This window comes from Perca fluviatilis, chromosome 3 (genome assembly GCF_010015445.1).
Source record: "Perca fluviatilis chromosome 3, GENO_Pfluv_1.0, whole genome shotgun sequence".
Taxonomy (NCBI): Eukaryota; Metazoa; Chordata; class Actinopteri; order Perciformes; family Percidae; genus Perca; species Perca fluviatilis.
In genome coordinates, this window is record NC_053114.1 from 9,134,087 (window position 1) to 9,146,495 (window position 12,409).

Consider the following 12,409-nt stretch of genomic DNA (forward strand, 5'->3'; position numbering starts at 1 on the left):
CCTTGCACAAAATAACAAAGCCCGTACGAGACGCCACAGTCCCATGTAAAAGGCAGCCAACATCTCTAGGCTGCGCCATTGACAAGACTGGAGCCTCTCAGGCCCCCATGGCTCAAACGCTGCTGAAGGAAAAAGCTCTCTGTGACTGTGGGAACCATTGAACCGGTGTCCACCAAGAAAGGGACCGACCCGACCCACACACCAAACACATCTAGATGGGAACAAGATGACATCAGCTTGGAAGCTTCAGCCCGAACATTAAAAACAACTGAGCCAGCGGCTGCCCCCTCCGAACTGTGGCTCTGCAATTCGGCGGGCGCTAGTTTTCCGACGCCAGCGCAGGGCGAAGCTGCCTATTAAAAGGGGGAGGGGCAGATGAAGGGAAGTGTGCACGAACAGAAACACGTTCTCCTTCGCACTCCCTAGCAAAATGGCCAGGCTGCTGGCATCGCCTACATATTATGGGGCCATTATAAGATGAACGACCACGCTGGTTAGAACTCTGCAAGCGGGCAATACTCTGAGTGAGCTGGTCAAGCTGCCCTTGCTGCAGTTTTAACATCTCCCGCATTTCACCCAACTCAGACACCGGAGGTGAATTAACAACCAGCCGAGGGTCACTCTGAACGCCAAACTGAAAACCAAGGGCTGAAGGGACAGAGTGGCTTTCGACCCCTAGCGCCCCCTGGCAAACCCTCTCGCTCCCACCGGATAGCCTCTGCTCTTACCTCCAGCAAGGTAGCGGCCGGCTGCCTGCGCACACACTGTTTCAACTCGCGATGAAGGGCGCCGTCAAGTACATGTTCAACAAATTGATCGCGTAGCAAAATTTCGGCGTTTGGTATATCACTAGGGGCGCACTGTTTTACTGACGTCATAAGACTCATCAGCGCGAGGGAGAACTCTAGCAAAGTTTCGCCCTCCTGCTGCCGACGGGAGAAAAACGCTTCTTGCAAGGCTACGTAAGACTCACAACAACCGTAAAGTTCCTGTAAAACGGCAATTATCTTAGCTGGATCTTCACGTTCTACACCAGGACGGAACTTTATCTCATCGCGGGCCTCCCCCTCTAAATGATCAAACAAAAAGAATGCCTGATCGGATGTGGACAAATGACGCGCCCTCATACAAGCCTGCACTTCCTCAACCCATTCTGTTAATCCAATGCCTGATCTTCCCCTAAACATAGGACATTTTCGGTCACGGGGCACAAAAACTAGTCTCTCAGTGGTAGGGGCTCTAGCCACGGGAATGGCAGTAGGTGGCACACTAGGGGGGGCGGAACTAGGTCCAAGCACGGCCGCAGCCTGTTCCAGGCGCAGCCTCTCGTTATCAGCTTTTAAATGGGCGACTAAGTCCCTCAACTCCTGTAACTCTCCCTCCATACTTACCCTGCCCAATAGAGGGGAACCCTACCGTTAGGAGACAGGGGGTGGAGATAGAGCACCGGCTGCTGTTTCGCCTACAACAAAAAAAAAAAAAAAAAAGAGACACACGGGCACACGACCAACGCAAAAACGGCAATAAAAAAAAATATATATAGTTGAACACACGTCTTGGCTTTAAATTGTAAATCCTGCCGACGCCGCCAGAATGTGGCGACGCGAGCTCGACAAAATCAAACACCAACAAACGCCACCCTGGGAATTTCGCCCAGAGAATTAGCTAGAACCAGTACTTACTAATGAATGATTTTTTACTTCCAATTGCAAAATTGATATATTTAAGGTCACACAGGTCAGCATACAAAAGGCGCCATAGACGAGGTTCAACCTTCAAAACAATAAGTTTTTTTATTCCAAAAAAAAAATCAATAAATAACAACAATCAATTTAAAACACATTCACACCAAAACAAGAGGGAGAAATAATTAAGGCTGAGGCTTACCAGTGGAGGGGGAGAAGGGAACGAAGACAGTAAAGGATCCCAAGGAAGGTCACCCGTGAACACGCAAACAAAAATAGTGAACACAGCAAATGAAAACGGGGAAACGCACAGCACACAGGAAAAGGGATACCACCACCCGGACACCAACACCACCACCTTCAGCTCTCAGAAACTAAAAAATGGGGAAAGAAATGGAAAACACACACACACAATTAAAAGGGGTTCACTCCCCAACCTAGAGTCAAAACAATATTGAAAATAAACAAATAAAAAGAGCAAAATAAAAGAAACTTAACACAAGATATCAATTCCAAACAACAAAAGACACTTGTCAAATCAAAACAATACCAATAATAATTATCATAATTAGAACAAAACTGAAACAAAACAAAAGAAACTCAAAAAAACTACTAATAAAGAAATAAACTCAATAGTAAAAAAGAAAACTAACACATGTAACTTTTAACTAAGTTGAAAACAAAAATAACAAAAAGAGAAATAAACAACTTAATTCACTCCATTAATGTAGGGAGGGCTAACCCATTAAAAACTCAGGCCCACGTAGCAGTGGCCAAACAACAGTTGCTCAGTGGCCCCACAGCAAGCCTCTTCAGCTGCGGCAGCGAATGTTTGGATTGTGTGCCTCAAAACAGTCCACAGTTCAAATAGTCTGTAGTAAAATCGTGTGTAGGTGAAAACAAACAGCAGCCGGTGATTGAAATGCTCCGGCTAACTAGACTCTCCAGCAGCTTCAGTCCGATCCCTAGTATTTACAAAAAGAACAAAAATTAACACAGAATAAACCTAAACTATAATTCCTACCGCATTTAGCCCACATACCATTCAGGCAGCGTTTGAGTCGATCCAGAGGAGAAAACGCTCGAAACAGCGTAAGCACGGGCGCTATCAGTGCTACTCTCTTTGCATTATTACTGCGTGCTTCCGGCAAGGAGGGTGGATGGACCTACCGCCGACGATCTACAAACATTTAATACATAGTAAAATAACGGCGACCGAATGATTGACAAATGAGTGCAGAGGCAGCGCCAACCGCCACCTTACCTGACGCCAGAACAGACAAATCACAGCAGTGAGCACAACCCGGAAGTGCAACGTACTTCCGTCACCAACGAGCAAGAAATGCAGTGGGCGGGCTACTGGCCTCTTTTATACGTGGCTCCGACGTTATGTTTGGCCAGAAGTGCGCAGGTAGTTATGACGTAGCTCATACTGCTACACAGGCAAAAAGTCGAAATCCAAGGAATACACAAAACGATAGGGACACTAGGGAATAACGCTTGAAGGCTGTACTCAGGGGAAGCAGACAATCTCACACTGGGGTAAGGGGAAGACTGAACTTAAATACACTAAACAGAAAGGATAATGAGACACAGGTGCAGAACATTAGGGCGGGGATGAACAATCACTGACAACAGGAAGTAAACAGAAAACACAAGAAACAACAGGGAACCTTCACAATAAAACAGAAATGTGAACATGACCTGAAACAAAAAACAAAACACAAGCGTGACACAGGAGCGGAACGTGACACGGTCCTCATGTGAGCCAGTTTCGTTGTAGTGCTTGATGGCTTTTGCGACTGCACTTGGGGACACATTCAAAGTTTTCGCAATTTTCCGGACTAACTGACCTTCATTTGTTAAAGTAATGATGGCCACTCGTTTCTCTTAACTTAGCTGATTGGTTCTTGCCATGATATGAATTCTAACTGTGTATCTACCTGACTTCTGCACAACACAACTGATGGTCCCAACCCCATTAATAAGGGAAACAATTCCACTAATTAACCCTGACAAGGCACACCTGTGAAGTGAAAACCATTTCAGGTGACTACCTCATGAAGCTCATTGAGAGAACACCAAGGGTTTGCAGCGCTATCAAAAAAGCAAATGGTGGCTACTTTGAGGAATCTAAAATATAAGACATGTTTTCAGTTATTTCACACTTTTTTGTTAAGTACATAATTCCATATGTGTTCATTCATAGTTTTGATGCCTTCAGTGAGAATCTACAATGCAAATAGTCATGAAAAAAAAAAAAAAAAAATAAAAAAAAAAGGGGTTCCTTTTTTGTTTTTTTTTTTTTTATATAATACTGTATATGACAGAGTGGACAAGCAGGTGTTGAGTAGAGGTAAATCTTCAGCAGTAAATCATGGGTTATGTGTAACATGACTTCAATATACATGGCCATGGAGAACTTTGTCATTAAAAAATGAGCCAGAGTACAGTCTTCTCTAAACTACAAAGATTACTGATATGGCTGATATAGATGCTAATACAGGTTTAGAATGATAGCAAATCAGAGCAACATGAAAAGCCAACAACATAGGCTAGCGTTAACTACATGATAATAACTGTAACACCATACATAAAAAAAACAACTAAAGTACCGTATCCAGACACAATATTTTAAAATAACCATTCGGAGACATCCTGCTGTAGCTGCTAAGTTGCAACTTCTTCAGGTGCTTCTCCGTCCGGATCAGATTCTGGGTCAAACTGGAAAGCTTGAATGACTGCGTGTCTACGAGCCTTTGTGATACATCCACTGTAAACATAAGTGCAAGCTGGTCAAGGCCACACCCCCACGCTCCACCTTGCTCCGCCTCTCTCCTCCTCATTAGCATTTAAAGCTACAGACACAGAAATGGCACGTCCTAAGGAAAGCTCATTGTGGGACATTGTGGCTGTAATTTTGCACCAAGGCTGAATTTCTGGAAAGAGACTTCAGATACAGTATTAGGGGACCACTAAAGCCTACATAAAAGCATCCAAAAAGCAGCATGTCATAGTACCTTTAAAAAAAAAAAAAAAAAGATTTCATCTTTTATTTATTTATTTTCCTTATTTTATTTCTTCTTTCTTCTGTATGTACCTGCATAAATATTTACATATGTGCATAAATATTTACATATGTGCATACATGTGGCCAACATATTCATGTAATTTCATAAGTTTACAAATAATTTCTGCTGTTATACTTGCAAACTCTATGTGGGACTTGGAGTTGAGAAAATGTAAAAAATAAGCCCTTATATTTATAATAACATTTCCTGTGAAATCAATAAAAAAATATTATAAAAAAGAAAAAAAGAAATAGAGCTGCAGCCTGCATGTGGCCATTGGTGGGTTGAAGCATATGAGGCCAGATCCATGTGATATCAAAAAACTGACAATTTGACCTCACAGCAACTCTGTAGAACACAAACAAATGTGGTCTAATACACTTTTGTAGCTCCTTTGCAAATAGGTCTGTGAAGTTTGATTGCTTTAGTATTAAATAGTTGTTTTTGCATATAATTAACTTAGTTTTTTGTGTCTCATACAAATGTTGACACGTCTTGACTGTATGGATTAGCCATGAGGTAGGCATTTTATAATGCTGTGTGTTAAATTTACAGAGGCAACTCTGCATGAAAAACACATGGGTGTACTTATTGGAGAACAGCCCAAATATTTGTGAGAATTGTGGTTTCTTTAACTTCAAGCATAACAATATTATTTTTCACTAGAAATAAGAGAGCCATAATTATAATTTGTCCAAATATGCACTGTGTGAAAATTCTGTAGAGACTGAATCAACATTATGCCTGCAACAGAAGAAAAAAAATAGATTTAATTAAATAGATAAATGCTATCGATCCAGGAATGAAACCAGTAAAATGCACACTGAATTATTGTTAAAGTATTTGAGGGGTAGGGTATTTACTAATCAATATGTTAGCATGTTTGGTATAGGGCGATTGTCTGGCTGATATATTTTCAGAAAGGTTTGACTGAGTAGTAGCAGAGAGATTTTAAATATATCCCCAAAATATGTTACATAAAAGAATGTGTTGTAGACTGGCACATAGTGAACCTCAGCAAGTAGACGAATGAGTAAAACGTGGGCATAATCATAAACAGAATTGAATTAAACAATTATACAAATATTGTGAGAAGAAAAAAATTATTCCTCGGCAATCCATCGGTAACTTTACATGTTATTAAAAGCCGAACTGTACAAACAATGCAAAAGGTATGAATCAATAAAGCTGCTCAAATCATCTCACATCATCAATATATATATCAATATCTGTTAGGTTTATGTTGTTAGAAATTGGATTTTCAGTGAAGGAGGCTTAAATGATTTCCATTAATTAAATAGACAAAAATACCCACTCTTAAAGGGTAACTACCGTTTTTTTCAACCTGGACCCTATTTTCCTATGTTTTTGTGTCTAAGCGACTGATGGGAACAACAATCTTTGACATTGGTCCAGTATTAAGCAAGATCGCTGCAGTCAGCAGCGGCGAAACAAGCTACAATGTAAGTTAATAGGGCAATTGTCCAGTTTGTATTTACCTTCACAAAAGTGCTCGTTTTGCCACTGAAAGGCTCAGATTATATTCTAAGTGTCTGACAACATTATGGAAAGGATCCTTTCAGAGACAGACCTTGAAAACCTCTTTGAGACCTTTTTTGTTTAACCAGAAACTGCTCTGAAGTTGCTATAGCTAAACCCACCAGGCTCAAAAAGCAATACTTTTAGCGTGTATAGAGCCAACATATTTTCACATGTAAATCGGTAAACTATGTGTTTATTTCAAACAAAACTAGAGTTGTGACGGTTGGAAAAGTGGAAAGACTGAATGACTTTGAATGAAGTGTATTTTATGATGCTAAAATTACTGTTTATTTAAATGCAATCTGGTGGGTTTAGCGAATGCAATTTTGCGGATGTTTTTACGTTTAAAAAAGGATCTTACTCTTTTATGGAAAGGTCGACCTCCTTAGAAATCCTTTCCATAATGTTGTCAGACACTTAGAATAATAATCTGAGCCTGTCAGCGAGCACTTTTGTGAAGGTTGAAAAAAAAATGGTAGTTACCCTTTAACATCTACTAAAGTACATACCCCACCCTCCCTGTGTACCACACGCCTTGCCTATCAATAAAACATTCAGATCTTCCTGCAGGTACAGTACCTAACCCTCCTCTTGTCCTCGGGTCAAATTTTAGACGTTTTCAAAGGTTCTATATATAAAAATGTGTTTCTTTCAATCAAATTTCCCGCAAATAACATGGATGGTTCCATTTGCTTAAAGGAACACGCAGACTTATTGGGAATTTAGCTTATTCACTGTAACCCCCAGAGTAAGACAAGTCGATACATACCCTTCTCATCTCCGTGCGTGCTGTAACGCTGTCTGACGGCTCCAGCATTAGTTTAGCACAGATGCACAGATCCTGCAGGTAACGTGAAAGTGACAAAATAACGCCAACATGTTCCTATTTACATGTTGTGATTTGTAGAGTCACAGCGTGTACAAAAAACAACGTAACATGACACACAGCCATCTTCTATCCGTAAACAAACCAGGAACTATATTCTCAGACAGGCTTGCTGCGAGCATATCACTCCGCCCAAGTACTATATTCTTCCACCTGAGAATATATTTCCCAGTTTGTTTACGGTTAGAAGATGGCGGTGTCTCATGTTACGTTGTTTTTTGTACACGCTGTGTCTCTACAAATCACAACATGTAAATCGGAACATGTTGGCGTTATTTTGTCACAATTCGGAGCAGTAGGATTACTGGAACCATTCACCTGCCTGTTCTGTGATGGGCTGTTGCCGCTGGAGACGTCAGACAGCTTTACAGCACACACGGAGATGAGAAGGGTATGTATCGACTTGTCTTACTCTGGGGGTTACGGTGAATAAGCTAAATTCCCAATAAGTCGGCGTGTTCCTTTAAATAAAAATGTATATGTTTTGTGTGTTTTGTTAAAATAAATAAAAATAAAAATATTAATCATTAAAGCTATAGTGCGTAGTTTCTGTCGCCCCCATAAAGAATTCTAAATAATGACAACAACACTGTCGGCGAGTCCACATGATACAAGCCTTCGATGATCACCCCCACCCCTCCTCCACACAGTTGCTTGTAGCCAAGGAGACACAGAGGATTAAAAAACATGATGAAATGAGGAAAGTCACCGGACGACACAATCTTCTGGGCCCAGTTTTTCAAAAGTAATCCAGTAGGATGTAGGATCACGGATTGGATCAAATCTTGGAAATGGGTTTTTCAAAAGAAAAAGAGGGATTCCAAACAATTTGATCTATTTGATCCGAAAAACCTGCATTATCCCATCAGAAGGGTGGATTCAGTTGGGATTTTTTGTACCAAATAAAATCAGAGAGTGTTTTTTTTTAAGCATGTCACATCTAATGAGATATGGTAAGCAAAAAATATTTAAAAAACATAACAAAATAAAGAATGTAAAATGTTTCTGTTTATTACAGTTTTTCTGTTTCTTAAAAATAAAACAAACAATGGCTATTTGTGGCCACCGGTATTTTGCCTACCTGTTGTTCTTTGCTAAATCAGTAGGCTACAATGTTGGTTCCATTTAATGCTCTGGTAAACAGGATTTGGTAATTCTGAAATTTGGTATTTGGATCCAATCCAATGTTCCTTTAAAAAACTGGCATAAAAGTAAGATGGAAACCGCGGACCCAGGTGTTTTCTGGCCAGAATTAGTAGAGGAGGAGGATGCGCTACATTCAAGGATCGTCCCGCGCCGAGAGGAACCGGAGGACAGCGGTGGGACTTTGCGTTCGATGCCCGGGCCGCGACTGGATGACTCATCACCTGTGGACTAACGGTACTGTACCGAGTTCGACTGGAGGACGCTGTGTGTAAGGAACCATTGAAGGGACATCTAATCAGACTGTAAGAAATGATGAATGCTGGCTGATCAGTCTATAATCTATATTTTTGATGACACTTAATCGGACTGAAAAAAGGTAACATGATGAATCCTGAGGATGCGCTATGGGACACTTAACCAGACTGAAAATACATGATAAATACTGGCTACCTTCCTCCACAGCGCTGCGGAGGAAGGTCTGGCTAGTCCACACAACATTCTGGGATGGGAGAAAAACATGCTCTTGTTTATTGGCATTTCTTTTAACCAGTCACAGTCATCATGGGTGGTGCTAAGCGCCGTACAGAGCCACGGTGCCTCTGCAAAATAGCCTCGGGAAGGAACTTGTTTTGGTGGAACATTTGTACGTTCAAAAGTTGTTTTAGTCGTACAACAGGAAACTCTGATTAGACAGTCTACTAGCTGTCTGGATCTACCCTGCAGAGATCATAGGAGCAGTCAACCATAGTTCTCATAAATCCACTGGAGTTTAAAATTCCAACACAAAGGAAGGTACCCGACATCCAAAAACGGACATCCGAAAAGAGTCCGGCGGAAGTTCTGGCAGAACGAGAGCAATCCTGGAAGTGGAACGTCTTGGATATAGACTATGGAAACATTAATTGGTCATGTGACAAGGGCTGGGAAGATTGGCAGAACAGGCAGCCAAGTGACAGCACTCTGATCCAATGAAAATCACAATTGTCAGATTGACAGCACTCTAGCCCAATGGATTGGGGTTGTGAAACCATCCAATCAGGACTGTTTTGTGTTTGGTAGACAGAGCGACACTAAGCAGGGTTCAGATGGGTTCACAATGTTCTGAAGGTTTAATAAGACACACAAGAAATACATTTTGTAACAATCACTCCAGTCATTTCGATGAGTAGATAGAAAATAAAGAGGCACCAGGGAAAAGGAGGATTGATTCAAGCAGATAAATATCCAGGAAGGAAAACTGTGGAACAATTAATGATACAAATGAAAACAGATGAGAGAGACTTTGTTGAGCTTTCATGGAATGGAACGAAATAGGTTCACAACACTATGTTAAGTAAGGTATCACCCTAAATTAACTGTTTATTGTTTACATTTTTGTAATCATTAAGACGGCGCGACTCCCGCCAGTCTGCTAATAGAAAAAATATCCCCCTGAAGAATCCTGTTGCCGAAATCCAATAGCGTCAGACTCTATGTTTTCAAAATGGGTATATACTCCCATTAGACTCAGTTTATCAAAGAGAAGGAAAAAAAGATAATAGTCAAGTGCAATCTATGGGTGTGTTTGTAAATGTAATTACATAAAAGGCGTGTTACATCAATCCAAGTCTACACTTTTCAATGTTAATAAGTTGTCATTGGATGGATTTTGTCTCAAAACTCTGGTAGAAATGTACTTAAGTGTTGAAACCTGAAAAAATATGAAAAGCATTTAAAACAGCAGTGTGTTGTGGACAGTATTTGATCAGTTCTTCATTAAGAAGTGAGATTGAGTGACATTTGTTGAGCACACAGTAAACATCCTCCCATGATGGCTCTGTGTGTGATTTCTTCTTCATTTATTTTTATGACAGATGAGGTGCAGCTTAGATCTGGACTCATAATGTTCATACTCTCTTATTTCAAGGGCTGATGATCATTCTAAGATTTCCGGTACCAATACCAATACCAATACCGTGACTTTGATACCGGTTCCTTAACGATACTTTTTAACAAAAAGAAAGTACATTACACATTACGGCACAAATCTTTTTTATTTTTTTCAGCTCCTACTACGTGAGTCCCATCTCTGTGTAACGTAGAGTTTTTCCTGCGACGTGTAACGTTAGACAGCCAATCAGCCGCATTATTAGATCTTGGTAGAAGCATGCTGAATCCTGATTGGCTCTCTGACACTGATGAGTTTACTCCCTAGGTATTGAAATTGGGTATTGAATGACGAGGCATTTTTCGATACTCGATACTTTAGAGGCAATTCACTCAGTGCCTAAAAAGGTATAAATTTCGGTACCCATCCCTACTTATTTCTTCACGTAGCACTGGTGATGCAGAATGACATCACTAAAACCAATCCAATCAATAAGTTACCGGTCAGTCCTTATGATTTCATGTTTATGCATCTTGTTTTTTTTTTCAGCTGTCATAGTGACAAACAGCAGCCAGAAGGATTGTTCACAACCTTACAACCCAAAAGTTCTATTAATGGGTTATAACTGATCTACACAGCCTCAGTAAATGATATGAGATTTAAAGTGAGTTTCAGTTCATTGTTCAGCTGTCCGGCCCGTAACTTTACTGTGTTGGTGCACTTCTACTGCTCTCACAGCGTCATTTTCAGCAGCAGCAGGCAGCTGGTTTCAACTAATCCACTCTAACATCCCTCTGTACACCTGAGTTTCTGTTATTAATTGAAAATTCTAATAGTCTCCGGTCAGAATGACCGGAGAATTCCGTCTGCACAATTTAAATTGTGTTCAAATAGGTTACAGTGATTTTTGTTCTATTAAAACAACGAACAATCTTTTATCATTTAGAAAAATGACTGTAGACCGTAGTTTGTATTATTTTATTTCCTCTGCCAAGCAAATGGAAAATAGGCCTATGTTAATTCAGATCGGCACAATGTTATATGCATTGATTTAATTATTTTGCCCTCTCTGCCTGTAGCAAGTAGCCTACATTTCAATATAAATAGTATAAATCTACATCCCTTGACGATATTATTATTTATATAGCCTGCCAATCAATTGTTTTTAAGCGCAATAAACACGGAAAATATTTGACCCGAACTTTTCCCATTTGACTAGTAATTTTACAGGTCACATGAGCGAAACCAATTTTTTCTATGGGTGCAACTTGTATGACAGCTTGTGTGTGAAAGGTGAATGGTTCCTGTACTATGTTAAAGAGCTTTGAGTAGTCGTTAAGACTAGAAAAGTGATTTATAAATAGTCCATTTACATAGTTCCCTAAGCAGTATTAAAAGAATAATATTGGACTTTTATTCACACAACTCTAAATGCAGGATGTTTCTGCATAACTGCTGGATGTGTACTTAACATGTGATATGTCTCTGTTATGTTCACAATTTGTTTCAGCATGCCTTAAATAGAAATTATTGCAGGTTTAAGTAAAAGTAGCAATACCACGATGTGAAAATACTCCATTAAAAGTTCTTACATTGCAGTAGTACTCCAAAACCTGTAAACACTCCTGTAACGTGTACCTGTAAAGTCATCACACTTCCCTGTTACATAAGAGTGCATTCAGTATTATCAGCGAAATGTACTCAAAGGATCTAAAGCTTGTTCAGCTGTGTTGTCATGGTTTTTAGCAGTAGGCTATGTCTATTTCTGTGTCTGTTCTTTAAGAGCTGTTTACACTTACTTGGCCATTAAAACTGATTCTGATCCAGAAAAAGGACTTCTGTGAATATTATACTATCATATATTATTATTATTACTCATGCAATAATGTGGGGGAATAATTGTACTGTTGTAGTTGGTCAAGGTGATGCTAATTCCTACTACTTTACATGCTGTTAGTTGCATCACATTTTAGAAGATGATAATATGTTTTGTTGGTAAAATAATAAAAAAATATGAATCTGCTAATTCCTTCCTTTCCTTCAGCGGTCACTCGAAACAAGTATGACTGTCCTCTCTGTAGGGTTGTCTTATTTGTGGATACTCAGGTGGCTGTAAAGGCCGATCGATGATCCACAGATTGAAGTGGTGTGTGGTGGTGGTGGTGAAGCCTGTCTCTGTTTGTCCTTGCGGTGTTGCCGCTTTGCTTCTGCG